Below are 16,218 nucleotides of genomic sequence, written 5' to 3'. Positions count from 1 at the left end.
CATTATTTACTAACCTTTTTTGCAGGGTTAGTTATAACAAATTTTACATGAAGGTAATTACTCTTAAAAAAGAAAAAGGGGGAAATCATTTTTCTAGCATTAAGCTATGATTTAATAATTGTACCGGTGTGATTTCATTCTATGATTTTTTAGATATATTTATTCAAGTATATATGGGTGCACACATATATACCTAGATAAGTATACAAACTATTATGACTACAATGATTATTAAAGTCTCTTATATGCTTATTTCAAATGAACTTGTTCAAATTTACAAATCAATTGAGTACCCATGTTTACCCTTAATGGAGTTTTATACCTGATATCTATATTTAGTTGATCTTCTTTAAATCATTTTACTTAATTGGATTATGAGTAATCTTACACATTTGCCTTCATTTTGATATTTTGATGTACTTTTATGCTTTTATAGCATTATTCTATGCCCATGTTGGCACTTTATGGTTTTATACCATTGATATACATGATTTATATGATATTTGTTTTGAGTTGCATAGGGAGCTTAATATTTTTTCAAGGTTAACTATGTAGGTCCCCTCAGTATAACTGATACATAGTTTCCTTATCTGGCCCATGGAGTATCCCTCCATCCTATATTGGTATGCACTCATTTTTTATGGAGTTTCCCTCCATTGGATCCTATCTATTCCACTTTGATAGGATAATATCTTTATGGAGTTTCCCTCCATTTGGTTCTATTGGTTCCACTTTGAAAGTTGATATTTATGGAGTTTCCCTCCATATTGTTCCTTTTTTTGCTCCTCAATGAAGATGATGTTATTATTGGAGTTTTCCCCTCCAAATTCAGATAATTGAATCTCTTATTTGAAGGCAATATGTTTTTACTCCTCATAAACCCTTCCTTTGGTCCACTTCAGCTATAATTCTTGCAAAACTGTCACTTGAATTATTTAGTGCTTGAGGCACATGTTCTACTTATCTATTATTGTCTCTCTTATATTCCTTTGATAAATATACAATGTGATAATGTTCTACATTCTTTATTGCCTAGATCGTGAGTCATGTAGGTGATGGAGTCGCAACCCATTCACTTGTAGTGGGATGACTCATTAATGGACTGTCTATATCCATGAGATTGACGCAATGTTGATGCAGGTTTCATTAGTTGGCCTTGTCTGTGGTCATTTGTGCATTAGTATGTTTCTTTCATGAGAGACTTATTGCATAAAGATTGGTCATTTTGACACATATTATGCTCATTTTTGAGCTTATGACTTATTTTAGATGTCATGTTAACTCCATTGCATGTTGGTGAACACATTCATTTATTTTTACTCAATTTGTCCTTGTTGACAATTTTTTGAGCATATACTTTATCTTGATATCAGGTTATCTCCATTGTTTTGTGGTAACATGTTTTACTCATTGTTTCTCTATGAGAATTTAAAAGGATTTCAAATTTGCATATATGATGGCATTCTACTTGTGGATATTTGTCTTGTTGTTCTCTTTCTTCAGGTGATCCATCAAGGAACCTTCTTGGTTTTTCACATATGAAGATATGTCTATGCTTCCACATTCAAAGGACTCATGTGCTTCTCTTGGCTCTACAAATGTTCCATATGGATTGAAGACAATCAAATTACTTCATATTGAAGACTAAGTTGCAGATTTTTGTAAAAATTATGGGTTTAATACCCTTTGATGTAATTTCCCCAAGTAAAGATTAAAGGGGGGTGTTAGAAGTTGTAATATTTCCTTGGTGTATTTATAAACCAAGGTTAGACCTTCTTCCTTTATTGTTGTAATATATTAGGATATAAGCCAAGGTATCCTAATATATTTCTTTTTTGTCCTTTTTCCACTACATCTTATTTTGTCATCTAGTGGAATATGTGAGGACAAATATATATTGTAATTTCTAATTTTAGATTATTCCTCCTTAAGAGGAATCTCACACTTGGCCTCACACACTTATGAATGGTGGCATTCATAGACATGGGAGTTACATTCTAACTCCTCTCTCTCATCTCTATTTAAGAGATGACCCTCTTCTCTCATTTAACAATGAGGTTTCTTCCTCTTCTCAATTATTGTATGAGCATTGCTCTCTATCTCTCTCTCTCCTCCTTCTTAGGCTTTTGATGCCTCATTCATAATATCACAAGGGGTTTTCTTTGCTTTCCCCTTTCCAAATATCTTGTCTCATGGTGTTGGAGCTTGAAGCTTTCTCTCTCCTATTTTATGGTAATATCTTTTCATGCATTTACTCGCTTAGATTCTTTCTTGGTATTGCTTATTTACAAATTTCTTTTTCCATTTCTAACAATTAAATTCTCCTAAGTTTCACTTAATGAGGGTGGGGTGTTGGTGTAAATAAGTATTTACTATTTACACTTTACTTAAGTTTACTTTGGATAATGCTTATTCATATTAGTTGTCATGTAGACACCTAGGAGTTTGCATATGCATATGAGTTGTCATGTAGACAACACAATAGTTTGGACTCCAATTAAACACATGTTGTCTACTACATCTCTTTATGAGATACACCTTTACATTCTTATCCTCTCATTGTTGCACATACATTCATTCACAATAGAGGATAATCCACTCTTGGTGTACATGTGCTTAGTTGGTATGCTTATCTCTTTGCATGACTCCTAGTCATCTTGATTGCCTTTATATACAAGGCACTTCTATGATGTATTCATCCAATTATCTAATTAATCCATTCTCATTTGATAATATCTTCTCTCTCTTGTGCCATCTCTTGAGCTTCTAGATATTGGCATTTCATTCTTGCCTTAGGAAAATTCTTACATGGTATTAGAGCCATACCAAATTCTTACAAAGATGCACAAGGATCACCAAGTTGTTGTGAAAATTCAAGACCTTACTGAGCTAGGTTGGGTCACAAGAACCTATTGAGAAAGGTTGGGTTACACTGAAGTATTGTGTGTGGACACAAGTTGTTGAAGATCCTATCAAGTAATGTTGAGACCAATGAGCTATGAATGTCTCTCGAGTGTTAAAAGATAGAACCAAGTGGAAGATAGTCTGTCACTGAGTAAGTGGTTGTACTGAAGCATTTATGGTGATTGAATGGTTAAAAATTGTTAAAAGGAAGAAAATTGAATTCATTTTTCATCATGAAATTTTGAGAGCTATTTGCAAAGAGAAATTTCTATGCTTCCAAGTGATCTGTGTGTTTGTTGTTGGAATAATTCTCAAAGTTTTTCAAAAACCATTCAAGACCTTAATAAGCATGGCTTCTTCCAATTTTTTTTTTTGAAGAAAGGATTAGAAATGTTGATTTAAGGAGAATAATGGGAGCTTCTAGCATTCAAAATCAGTCCAAAAATTGCCAAATCATTTGACCCAGTAGGTGCAAATCAGAAATTCCTTTCTAGGTATTACTTATGCACAATATATGCTCATATTGTCACTGTTCTATTTGAGAGATAGGAACACATGAAATGCACGAGGCATTGAATAAGTTAAGTGTGAATGGAACTCTAAAACTCGTGCATCAACATTTGGAAGGAAAGGGCTTGATGCATATTTCGCATATGCCAAGGGATTTTTAGGAAAAATGGATAAGATTCATACCAAGCTGATTTCACAATGGGAAGTTATGGTTGGATCAGCCCATTTTGATCACAATAAAGATGATTCACCAAATCACTGGCCTTCCAATGTTAAACAAAGCTAAGGTGACCAAAACCCTAGGTTGGGTTGAACTGGCAAAGAAAACTCTTGCCAAGTGGGATGGTAGAGGAATGAAGATAAGTGGAATCACAAAAATGGAATTAAAGTTTGGAATTTATTTGATTGCCCATAAAATCTATAGCTCTAGCTGTGTCAATAGTGTATCATGTGAGGCAGTAAATTTGGCCCTCAAACTAGTGAAAAGTAATATGTCATTTGACCTTGCTGAGTTGTTATTGAATCAGTTCAATAAGAACATGGAAAGCATCAGAGGTTCCAAGAACAGTCCAAGTAAGTTTGGTTCACTCATAACTTGTTTATTTTTCTTTGTACAAAAATTCTTCCCTTCTAACGACATAGTTTCATGGAGAAAAGATATACCTAAACTATATCAAATTAATGAATACGTAGTAGAGATGGCTGAAAATTTTGACAGTATAATGGATAACTACTTTCATACATTCAAAGAAAAGATGAATAATAGATATAGAATACCAAAGAAACTTGTAGAGGACTACAAAGATGATATATGTTTCATGGTTGATTGTTATAGAGTGTACACTTAGGCAGTTAGACCAAGGGTGACAAGTGTTAAGCCTCTAGAGTATGAGGTTAATATTGATGATACAAAAGATATCATTAAGGCTCTGCTAAATGAGCCTATGGATCCTAAGACACCATATTTTGGGACTTATGAAGAAGCCAAGGTGAGGATAGAACTTGAAATTAAGCTTCCTCAAGCAGTTAACAAAGGAAGAAAGAGGATAGCAAAACTGAAACAAGCAAGTTCTACTCTCCTACTGACAGAGGGAAACGAAGATGATGTGGAAGAAGATGAAGTAGAGGATGAAGCAGAAGAAACCAAGTATAAGGAAGAATAACCTATAAGGAAGAAAGGTAAGGTTATCATAACTAGACCTACTAAGTCATCCATTATAGTATTCACAAGAATGACACCAAAATTTGATGCTAAGAAAATTATTTTAAAAAATCCTCCACCTACACTTCAAGAAAAGTTAAAGGAATTAGAAGGAGGAGTTGGAATGAAAAATTTCAAATCTCTCAGATATGAAACCAAGAATGTAGATGAGAAAAAGAAGATTGAGGACATGATGACGACAAAATTGGGTAAATGGAAGTACTCACTTGATCAACTTGTACAACAAACCCCTAATGAGCTTATGCAAGCAATTAAGCCTAGATGGGAGCATGCTAAGAAGAGTGCAAAAGAAATATTTGAATAGACTCTAAAGAAACTCATGTTGAGTCTCTATGAAAAAGAGGTAAAAGAATATATGGAGAAAAATGAAGAAAAACTTACTCTTAAATTCAACACATGTATGATATTGATAAAAGACACTGAATATGTGGTCAAGACAACTACAACCACATGGAAGCATATTTACAAGCTAGATCAACTGAGTGATTTCAATGTTCATGTTAGTGACAAAGATGATGAAGATGATAAGGAAGATGATGACAATGATGATGAAGAAGATATGGAAATAGAATATGTAAATGTGAATGATGAGAAGGAAGAATAGGAAGCTACAGAGGAAAGTCTCCTTGAGATTTAAAGTATTGAGGAAACTGGCCAAGAAATAATTGTAGCAGCAGTGATGGTCTCATTTCCTCACTCTCTGAGTAAAGCTTTAATGCCATCAAGCTCTAATAAAGCTTCTACTTAGTCGGTTGTAGACACCTAAAAATTCTTTAGAAAATTATATTTTTATTTTCTAAATTTTTTTTGATGACATCATCATTAATTAATTTATTTTTATGCCATTAAATCCCTTTATCTTAATTAAAAATATTTAATTAAGGAATCCCTCCCAAAAATGTTTAAATCTTATTTAAACATTATTTCCTTATTTATTAATTATTTAATTAATAAATTGATCAAAAAACCCAAAATAAATAAAAAATTTATTTTTTGCCCAAAACTTGGCCAATTTTCTTAAGACCACTAACCTTTTCCAAAATCTTCTAATCCTTCTTTAATTTCGATTAAAGGCTAATCCCATCATTTCCTACCCCTAATCCCAACTCAAAATATTTAATTAAGATTAAATATTAATCCTCATGTTTATTAAAAAAAGTTTTAATAAATATCTCCTCAATCCAAACTCTTGAAATAAATAAAACTTTATTTATTTCCTAAAATATAATTTATCCTCATCCTAAGAAGTTCTAGACTCTTCTAGAAAGTCTTCATCCTCATCCAAAGCCTAGACTCTTCTAGAAGATGTCAATCCTTATCTTTGACCTTAATCCTAATCCCCCCCCTAACCTTGTCACATTCCCTAAACATGGGTTAAGACTTACTAACCCAAGCCAAAGCCAACAAATATCTCCTCCTTCACCCACCCTCATTTATTGTCATCCACTTTCCCATCTCTAACAAGCCTAATCTAATCTTAACCCAAGCCTAATCCAAGCCTTAATCATTTGCACATTCCTAAGTCAAGCTTAAGACTTTCTTAATCCAACCTAAGTCAAAATATCTCAACTCTCTCACAAATATCCCAATCATAAAACTTTATGAAGCCCACAAAGCCATAAATGACTCTTACAAGCCCATTCATTGCTCTTACAAGCTATTATGAGGGTCTTTATGAGCTTTGAGCCTCCTTTGTTGACCCCTCAACCCCTCTTGCTTTAACTAATGACCCTGTGACATGTGTCACTCCCTGATTGGCTGTAAGGAAGCACAATCCATGTGCTCTCCTCTCATTCAATCTAAACTTTTTATAAGCTTTCTCCCATCCTTGCATCCTAGCCCTTAATCCCTCAAGCCCTTTGCCTATTTAAAGAATCCTCTCCCAAGCCATTTTAACACAATCTAGAAAGTAAAGCCATAATGCCATTTTGAGAAGCCATTTTTACATCAAATCCATTCACCAAAATCTATCAAAAATCCTCCATTGAAGCCCATTTGAGCATTTGAGCATACATACATAATCAAGCCATCTTAGCTATTAGACACACCCCTACATCAAGTGATCATCCTCATTGAGAGAGCCTATCCATGGCTCATATTCTCATTTGAGGACTTCACTTTGTCTCTCATGAAGTTATGTTAAATTAGTATGCAAATGCTTTTGATTGTTATAATTTAGTGTTTCTAACATACTAAAGTAGCATATACATTTTGGCACGCCCGGTGGGACCCCACATGGGTCATATTTATTAGCTTTTTTAGTCAAGTTTTGTATGTCATTTGCTAATTTTGGCTAATTTTGCTTATTTTTGTGATTGGTAGGATTGTATAAATTGGTTTTGTAGGTCCACATGAGCATGAAGAAGACAAAGGAACTCATAGTCTATCTCATAGTGTTTGCAAATTTTTCAAGCTTATAGGTGGACAAAGCACTTGGATTTCTTCTTCCCTTTCTTGTCTATATTCTTCTTATTCCATCTACTTCTTCTTCTTCTTCTTGTGGGAGATCTTGGCCAATTTTTTTTTTTAAGGAAGCAAAATCATACATACTTCTTTTTAGTGCTTAAAATGAACCCCCAAATCATATTTAAATCCATTAAAAACTAAAAATTTGCAAAAAAAAAATAATCTTTTAACAAGTGAAACTAAACCAATCCAATCATTTGCATCCTTGCAACATCAAAGTTTTAGATGCATTCATGCAGAGTTAGGAATGCTTCATTTTTGGGAATTTAAAAAGAACTTCAAGTTTCCATTTCAAAAGGTTCAAAATCAACACTAAGTGCACACTAAAATCTAAATCAAACTCAAAGCATCAATCGAGGATGAAATGAACCTCATTTGCAAATATTTTAAATTTCTTTTAAAAATATCATGAAAACTAAGAGTCCTAAATGGTTGCCAAAATTGTCCTAAAAGCTTTGTTATTTGTTCCAAACAAATGTCTTGTTGAAAAATCTTGAATGTTTCTTAGGTTTTTCATGCATCAAAACAATCTAAGAATATCATTTTTGGGCTTAAAACATGCAAACTAGAACACAAAATCTTGAATGAAAACCAAAGTCCAAAGAGTCATTTTCACTTTTGAGTCCAAAACAATCTTGAATGATCTAAGGTTAAAACAAAGCACTTCAAAGTTCTTAAAACAACACACAAAATCTCAATCTTGAATGCTCAAAGGAAAAAACTTGAATGTTTAATCACTTGTCTTTGAATGCATGTTGCTAAAATCACTCTTGAGTGCCATGGATTAAAATCAATTTTTTCTTGGAATGCATGATTAAAACAGAAAATCCAATCTTGAATGCCATAGATCAAATAATCATCTTTTGAGGCATAAAAAGAATCTACATTCTAGAAACTTCCTAAATTATAAAAACCAAATAAAGACGCTCTAAGTGAGTTTGCAGTTGGACTCACCCTCTTTAATCACCCACCAATTTAGCCATTGGTTGCAATCTCAATGCCATCTATGGGGATGGGTCCACCTAAGAGGGTGTTAAGTGCTCCACAAAGATCAAACTTCACTTGTGTTTTTATTTGTTTTTCTAACTTAAAAAATTCCTTGAATGCACATTAAGCTCACTAACACTTCATTTGGGTATTAAAATTTGAACAAATCTTGACGTGGAGGGCCTTCGGGCGTGCGCTTGAAATCGAATTTCACACATCTTTGTTTTGGGCTTAAAACAAAATCACACCAACTCTTGAATGCCTTAAAAGAAATTAATCGATACTTGACATGGAGGGTCTTCGGGTGTGCGAGTTTACTTTTGTTGACCCTAAATCTTCTTGGTGTATTCATTCTTTGATTGATTTTACTTTTGTTAATGCTTCAAGTTGGAATTGAACATTTGCATCCTAAACATGTGTGTTTGCAAGGTCTAGATCAAAAAAACTTAAGCGTTTGTTGGAAAAGAATTCTGTCTTTTAGCCCAAGATCATCCAAGTCTTCTCTCCCCTTGTCATCTTTCAAGGCCATCTTGGGTGCATAAGATTAGGATCCAAAATCTTATTTAAATTTTAGGAGGCCTGCTTGGGGATTTCATCACCCCTTGGGACGACCTCAACTCTAGCATTTCGACGGAGTATAAAGATCGGGAGGTGAATCCAAAGACACCTCTCTTGGGATCAAGATTTTGTCACTCGGGCTAAGCCTCAAGAAACTTTATACCCTTGAGAAGTGAAAGAGGAGAAGTGGGTTACCGCTCCTCTCGGCTGTGTGACATCTTTTTGTTTTCATCTACGGATTTGGGCCTCACGTACCTTGGGTATATCGAGGACTCCCTAGCTAAACCAACTGTCAGCCTTGTAGACAACCATCTAGGATGTTAATGTGTTTGAAGTGACTGATCGAAACATTTGTAAAACATACACACTCCTTGGTGCAAGTATCACATTTTGAGAATCACAAACTTCTATCTGGTTGTTCCTATCTATTGCTTGATCTTTTACTTGTTGAATGAATGTTTGCCAAACTTGGTCAATATTAGCTTAGGGCATACTTAACGTAGTCACTACCTGTTCCAAAAGTTGAATGAGTTGAAGCAAAACAACCAAAATCTCTCTAAGCCAAGCAGATTCAAGAATTCATGTCAGAACAACCCAAACCCAAACAGAAGTTTCACAAAGCCAAACTTAAGCCATCTGAGGCATACCAAGAACTTTCAGCCAAGAGAAAGGAAATAACACCAAGCCCTTGAATTGCCAAACTCCACAAAGTAGAGGACAAATCTGCCGACGAAGCCCTTCAAGACGCTTGGTTAGATCACACTATCCAACTTAACCAACATCCAGGAGTTAACCCTGCTTATGCATTACCAATTAGGCATGATTTCTATGATTAGACCCCTTGTTTCTCCACATATTCTTGCATAAGCTCCACTTTAGAGTCATCCTTGTAGGTAAGCCAGCCATCTTTAGTCATCCTCTTAAACATTTTAGCTCATCCATCTCATTTAGTTCTAAACCATCTAGCCAGCAATCCAAAACTTCACATCCAAGCCTTCAAAATTGTGGTCACCTTGCCAAAAGTTTGCCATTCCTAACATCTTCAAAATCCACCAATCTCACCAAGGTTATCCCTTTGACAGAGCTTTGTCACTTATTATCCCTCATTAATGAAGGGAAATGAGAGCATCCCAAAAATTCATCTGAGATCAGTATGCACATCATGTATGCAATAGTTTTTGGTACAACTTCTAATCAGCAAATACAAGTGCATACTACTATGCCATAAAAGCGAAAACAGACATAGTTGATTTCCCACAATTAAAACCTTAAAGGAAAGTGATTGCAATTTACCGATCTAAACAAAATTCAGCAGCATTATGACATACATATTATTATTCTACAATCATAGAAATAGAAGAATGAGACATAATAGAGAACACAGATATACGTGGGGAAAACCTTTCCAGGTAAAAAACCCCACCCTCAAAACCTTCAAGCTAATGTATTATTCAGTAACAAGTTACAATACATTTTCAGCCTTCACATGAAGATTTACATCTTGCTCCATTCTAGAGAAAATCTGGCAGCATAACCCTGTGCAAATATCTTCTCATCTCACTCTTTCACTCTCTTGCACTATAACATGCAATACTCCTTTTATGAACATCTTAAGACCCAACAAAGTGCCCACAAAGGAGTTGGGCATTTTTCATGGCTCAACCACCAAGAAACATGCACAATGCCACATGTACATGCAATACCAAGAAAAGGGCGTCCATCCCTTGAATAGGCAATGACAGCTTGTCATAGAATCCACCAAAAATAGCAGTGACAAGAGAAGTGTAAGGGAATCTGTCATACCAACCTATTTTTGGCATATTCTCTTACACACACCAACCACTCTTTCTTGGGCGCCCAAATAGGCCTCATGTCATAAGATGCTCTTACAACTGTCATAGCATATTCCTTAAATAGCTCTTATGCGTCATAGGAATCTGTCATAACCATTTTAGCCATGATCTCCTTCACACACTTCAAGATGCTGACACATGTAAGTGATCAACATACCAACTAGACATGTACACTCACATTTACATATTATTTGCAAAAATACATTTACAAAATAAATAATAATAAGAATAGGAATTATACAAGGTTGAGACACCTTATTCCTAACATTCTCCCACTTGTCGAACACCTTGTAAGAGCAACAGGAACATAACAGGAACTAACCGCTATAGGCCGAAAGGCCCATAGACTCCAAACACCATCTGAACTTCTCAGTGCCCACTAGTTTCATTAATGCATCTGCAACATTCTTCACAGTATCTACCTTCTCCAAATTTACCTCTCCATCTTCCACCATATCTCTCACAAAGTGAAATTGCACATCAATGTGCTTCGTTCTGGCATGGAAAGTTGGATTCTTTGCAAGGCAAATAGCACTTTGACTGTCACACCAAATAGTAATCTATTCTGCATCAACACCAACATCAGAACACAATCTCTTAAGCCAAATGGCTTCCTTACAAGCATGAGAACTGATGAAACTATATCATCACAACCATCCATGAAACAACATAAATCATAACATATGCTCTTGTGCTCCAACTAGACACCTGTCCAAATAACACAAGCATAAGATCCATGTGATAACAAAGGCTACACACACTGAAACCACTCCACTGTGCTTATGAGCTACACAGAAGCATCAAAAATATCAACTTCTTAGCCCAACAAAATTGTGAAGTCATCCTCTAGAAAACAAGATAAAACATCAGCTAGAACAACAACCAAACTGATTTGTCCAATCCAACTGATAAATCCACGAGATTGAAAATAGTATCCACAGTAAATGTGCAACCCATAAACTGCAACCTCAAGCTCTATGTGCAAACCAGTTGATGAAGACCAAACACATACAAGAACTCCCACTGCATGGATAATGTTGAATATAAAAAATCAACAGCATACTGAGTTTACTGATAACAACACAAAGAAAGTGAAACTATGTAGTACCAAGTACCATCCACAAAGATATGCAAATCCTGTAGCAAAAACACTGCAAGAAACATCTCTCTCATCCAGTCTCCACAAATCTCCTATGTGTAGACACCTAAATTTGATTACACTGCTTTGGTAATCTAATTTAGCCATCTCTAAAGGCATCATTAATTAAATTCTTATTTAATTAATCCTTTGCCATCCCTAGTTGATTAATTTAATTAATCATCTATAGTCCTAATTGATAAATCAAATAATCTATTATTTATCAATAAAATCCTTTTCTCCTATCTAATCCCAAAAATCCCCATTTATTAAATAAATCTATTTGATAAATGAAATTGTCAAATTCAAAAACCCCTAACCTATCTCTAATCCTCCATTTAGCCTAATCCACCCCATCCACCCATACTAACCAAGCTTAGCCACTAACTCACCCACCCTCATTAATGCCATCCACTTGCACATCTCTAACATCCCTAATCTAATCCTAAACCCAAGCCTAATCCACCCCCTAATGTTGTCACATTCCTTAAACAAGTTTAAGACTTTCCTAATCCAAACCAAAGTCTCCCCTCAAAAAATCCAACCACTAAGTCATGAGTGCTCTTACAAAACATAAAATACTCTTACAAGCCCACTCATGACTCTTACACCCATCTTCCACACCCTACCCTCTCACACTCATCCTCCTTGTGACAAGTGTCACCTTCCCATTGGTGCTAAACAAGCACAATCCATGTGCTCTCCTTTGAGTGCATCCTAGCCCTCCTTAAGCCTTCATCCATCCTTGCATCTAAGCCCTCCATCCCTCTACCCCTTAGCCTATAAATTGAATCCCATCCCAAGCCATTTCATCAACAATCTTTGAGCTAAAGTTACCATGCCCTTTTGAGAGCCAAAAGCCATACCCATACCCTTATAATGCCAAATTGAGAGCTCACAAAGCTACCAATTTGCCATTACCCATCTCCATTGAAGCAGCTTTTGAGCATCTTGAGCATACATCCACAGCAAAAGGACACATCTACAGAATCAAGAAAGCATGGAGTGTTTTCTCTTGTGAGGTTTGCACTTCTTGTTTTCTTTTTTTGTCCAAGCATATATGTGAATTTAGTTTTTGGTTTGTGAATGTTTACTTTATTTGTTAATGTTCTTTGCATACTAAATCTTGTTCTACACTATGCTCTCCACATCCAACAAAGACAAGAGATAAAGGATCCAACTTGTCATCACCCAAAAAAAATGAAGTACAAGTGATAACAATTTGACCACAAAAGAGTGACCACATAGCTCCAACAAATCTCAAAAACAATGTTATGTGAACCCAAACATTCAAGAAGATAACCAAGACTAAAGAAAGATGCTACAAACCATAAGCATGTAGCATGTCCTTCTACAAACACTTCTAAATGTTAAATGTGCCATGTATGATCTCCTTCATAGCCCCAACAAAAAAGCCACAACTACATCCAAAACTGTTCAACCTCAACAGATCAACCATAACCTGATATCATAAATCTACATGGATGTAAGCCTCTCAAAGAAGATCAAACAAACTCCATTTCCCATTTCAGGAAATCAGCCCACTACCATCTCCTATTGTCATCATAAATGAAAGTACACCTCAAGGAGATGATCATGTTATCCATCTCTCACAATGAATCCTCCAGAACCATCTAACTGCAGCTCAAGATCCACAAATATGAAAGAAAAGATAAAGCACCTGAAAGTAACATTGGGCAATACCTCTCAAGTGATAAATTGCCAAGTAGACCAAGAGTGGGGAATGAGAATGCTCCTCCAAGTTATGCAAGTCACCATGTGACTTATCTAAGAACAAACTCCTCATAGGTCTCTATTTAACTCATGTCCAACAAAGGTGTAGGCTCCTCAGAATTTCTGCTGAAATCTCATCAAGAGTATACATCTCAACAACATGTCTCTCATCTCAAGAGAACTCTAGCCTCACCTAAGTCTCCAAGTATCCACAAGCACCTGTAATCAATCACTCCATGCAAAAATCCACTACAACATAGCACTATCATGAAGTATCAAGAAAATGATCAAAGTACTTAATACCAAGAAACTAAAACAAGATCAATGTCAAAACTCCAACCATGGAATCAGGAACATAATCATGACATCATGATCTAAACGATCTCCTCCAAAGAGATAACATGCTTCATGTGATCATATCAAATAACTGTATCATGTCACAACTCTAAACTCGTATCAAGAGTATACCATGACATAAAAGCCACCATGATAACATATCAAATAAAAGCATAAACAACATCTATACCAAGGACTCCTTGAATCCTAAAGATGTCAACATCTCCAATCGCATGAAGAGACCATCTCCAACATACCGTGAAGAACCATCTCCATACACCATGAAGATAACAAGTGCACCATGCAAATGTTAAAGATGCTTCTGCAGAAACAGGATCTAACACAAACCTCCAACATCTGCAAACACTTAATAAATAAATCAATGCCCAAAAACTCCCACTCAACTGTGGTACCAAGTCACCTATGGCATCATAAAATCCATCTCCTATATGAAGATCCAAACCAAACTAGGAAATAATCTTGCACTGTCACCCCATCATTGTCACAAGCTCCCACTAAACTGTGTATCCAAGCTATCCATGACATAATGATACAACATCCTCCAAAATTGAAAATCATCTAGATCCACACATCACATTGGGTGAAACCAAGATCTCCACAATAAGGAAATTCACCATGCTTTAGGACTCCATAAATGACTATCCAAGTACTCAAATATCATTCATCCTCTCATCTCAAAGCAACTACGCAAATGCACAAGTGACCACAAACAAGGCCAGCTAACAAGTTTGCACCAATACTGAATCAAATCTGGTGGATATAGACAGTCCACATCCAAGTTATCCCACTGCAATTAAATGGGTGGCCTACCCACCTGACTGCATAACTTGTAGATCCAATCATGGCAACATGCAAAATCCACTATCGCATTAGTGACATATACAAATGAGATCAAAGAGAATAATCATGTAGACAACATGACTCAAACACCAGATCAAGCACAAATTTGATTTGCCAATTATGTCCACATCAAGCACCATAGTCCAGGAATCCAACAAAGCATCACCACAGAAATGTTGAGTGACTGATCACGTACCAACATCTCCATGCAGAGAAAGAAAAACATCTCCTCTCACCATGCACAAAGAATGCATGCATGTAGAACTACAACCATCTGATCTGGTACCACTCTAAAGGAACAAGAGTCCAAAAAATAGCTCTTCAATAGATCCACAAAAAACCACAAGCTTTTTTTTATTTCAACATGCAAAAATTGCAAAAACATTGTGTTTAAGAACACCCATGCATATCCACATCCACTTCTCATCTGGAAGACTCAAAGTCTAAAAAAAAATACCAAACAACTGAACCCAGAATAATGGATTATCATAGATGAACATCACCATAGATTTTTTTTTTTAAAAATCTATAAACCCCTTGAATCCAACGAACAAGAATCCAAGCCATGCATGTATAAACATCCAAGAGGAAAACATAGTACTGGAACTTCAGGCCCACTTGTAGACCAATCCCACAACCACTACTAGTTCATGCATCTAAGAGAGAGAGACTATCTAGAAGCTTCCAGATCATCCAATGATCAACTCCATAGTCTCAATGCATTCTAGGTAACAAAAGAGACACCTTCAAATACACATGCATCAAGAGTTATTCTGCTGTCAACCAAGAGCTCTAGATCAATGTCATTTCAACATGACCAACTCTATTTTCTCTGTCTTCACCATCCTTCAAGAAATGTCTGCTGTCTCCTGAAAAAACTAAATCAACTGCAAGACTTCCACTCATCAAAGGATTAATTATCAGTTAATTTCTTCAAAACAAACTTCTTCAAGCTCTACAAGCTAAGAAATCTTAATAGAAGAAATACCCAGAACCAAAAAACTCTGTGAATCCTCCCATGCAAACAACATGCAATTCACAAAAAAATGGGCTCTGATACCAATTGAAGGGAAATGAGAGCATCCCAAAAATTCATCTGAGATCAGTATGCACATCATGTATGCAATAGTTTCTGGTACAACTTCTAATTAGCAAATACAAGTGCATACTACTATGCCATAAAAGCGGAAACAGACATAGTTGATTTCCCATAATTAAAACCTTAAAGGAAAGTGATTGCAATTTACCGATCTAAACAAAATTCAGCAGCATTATGACATACAGATTATTATTCTACAATCATAGAACTAGAAGAATGAGACATAATAGAGAACACAAATATACGTGGGGAAAACCTTTCCAGGTAAAAAACCCCACCCTCCAAACCTTCAAGCTAATGTATTATTCAGTAACAAGTTACAATACATTTTTAGCCTTCACATGAAGATTTACATCTTGCTCCATTCTAGAGAAAATTTGGCAGCATAACCCTGTGCAAATATCTTCTCATCTCACTCTTTCACTCTCTTGCACTATAACATGCAATACTCCTTTTATGAACATCTTAAGACCCAACAAAGTGCCCACAAAGGAGTTGGGCATTTTTCATGGCTCAACCACCAAGAAACATGCACAATGCCACATGTACA

The sequence above is a fragment of the Cupressus sempervirens genome, chromosome 11 (assembly GCF_028749045.1).
Source record: "Cupressus sempervirens isolate cs-2001-9-10 chromosome 11, ASM2874904v1, whole genome shotgun sequence".
In the NCBI taxonomy this organism is placed as follows: domain Eukaryota; kingdom Viridiplantae; phylum Streptophyta; class Pinopsida; order Cupressales; family Cupressaceae; genus Cupressus; species Cupressus sempervirens.
The sequence above is the reverse complement of the archived record's forward strand: the minus strand, read 5'-3'. Positions refer to the sequence as shown.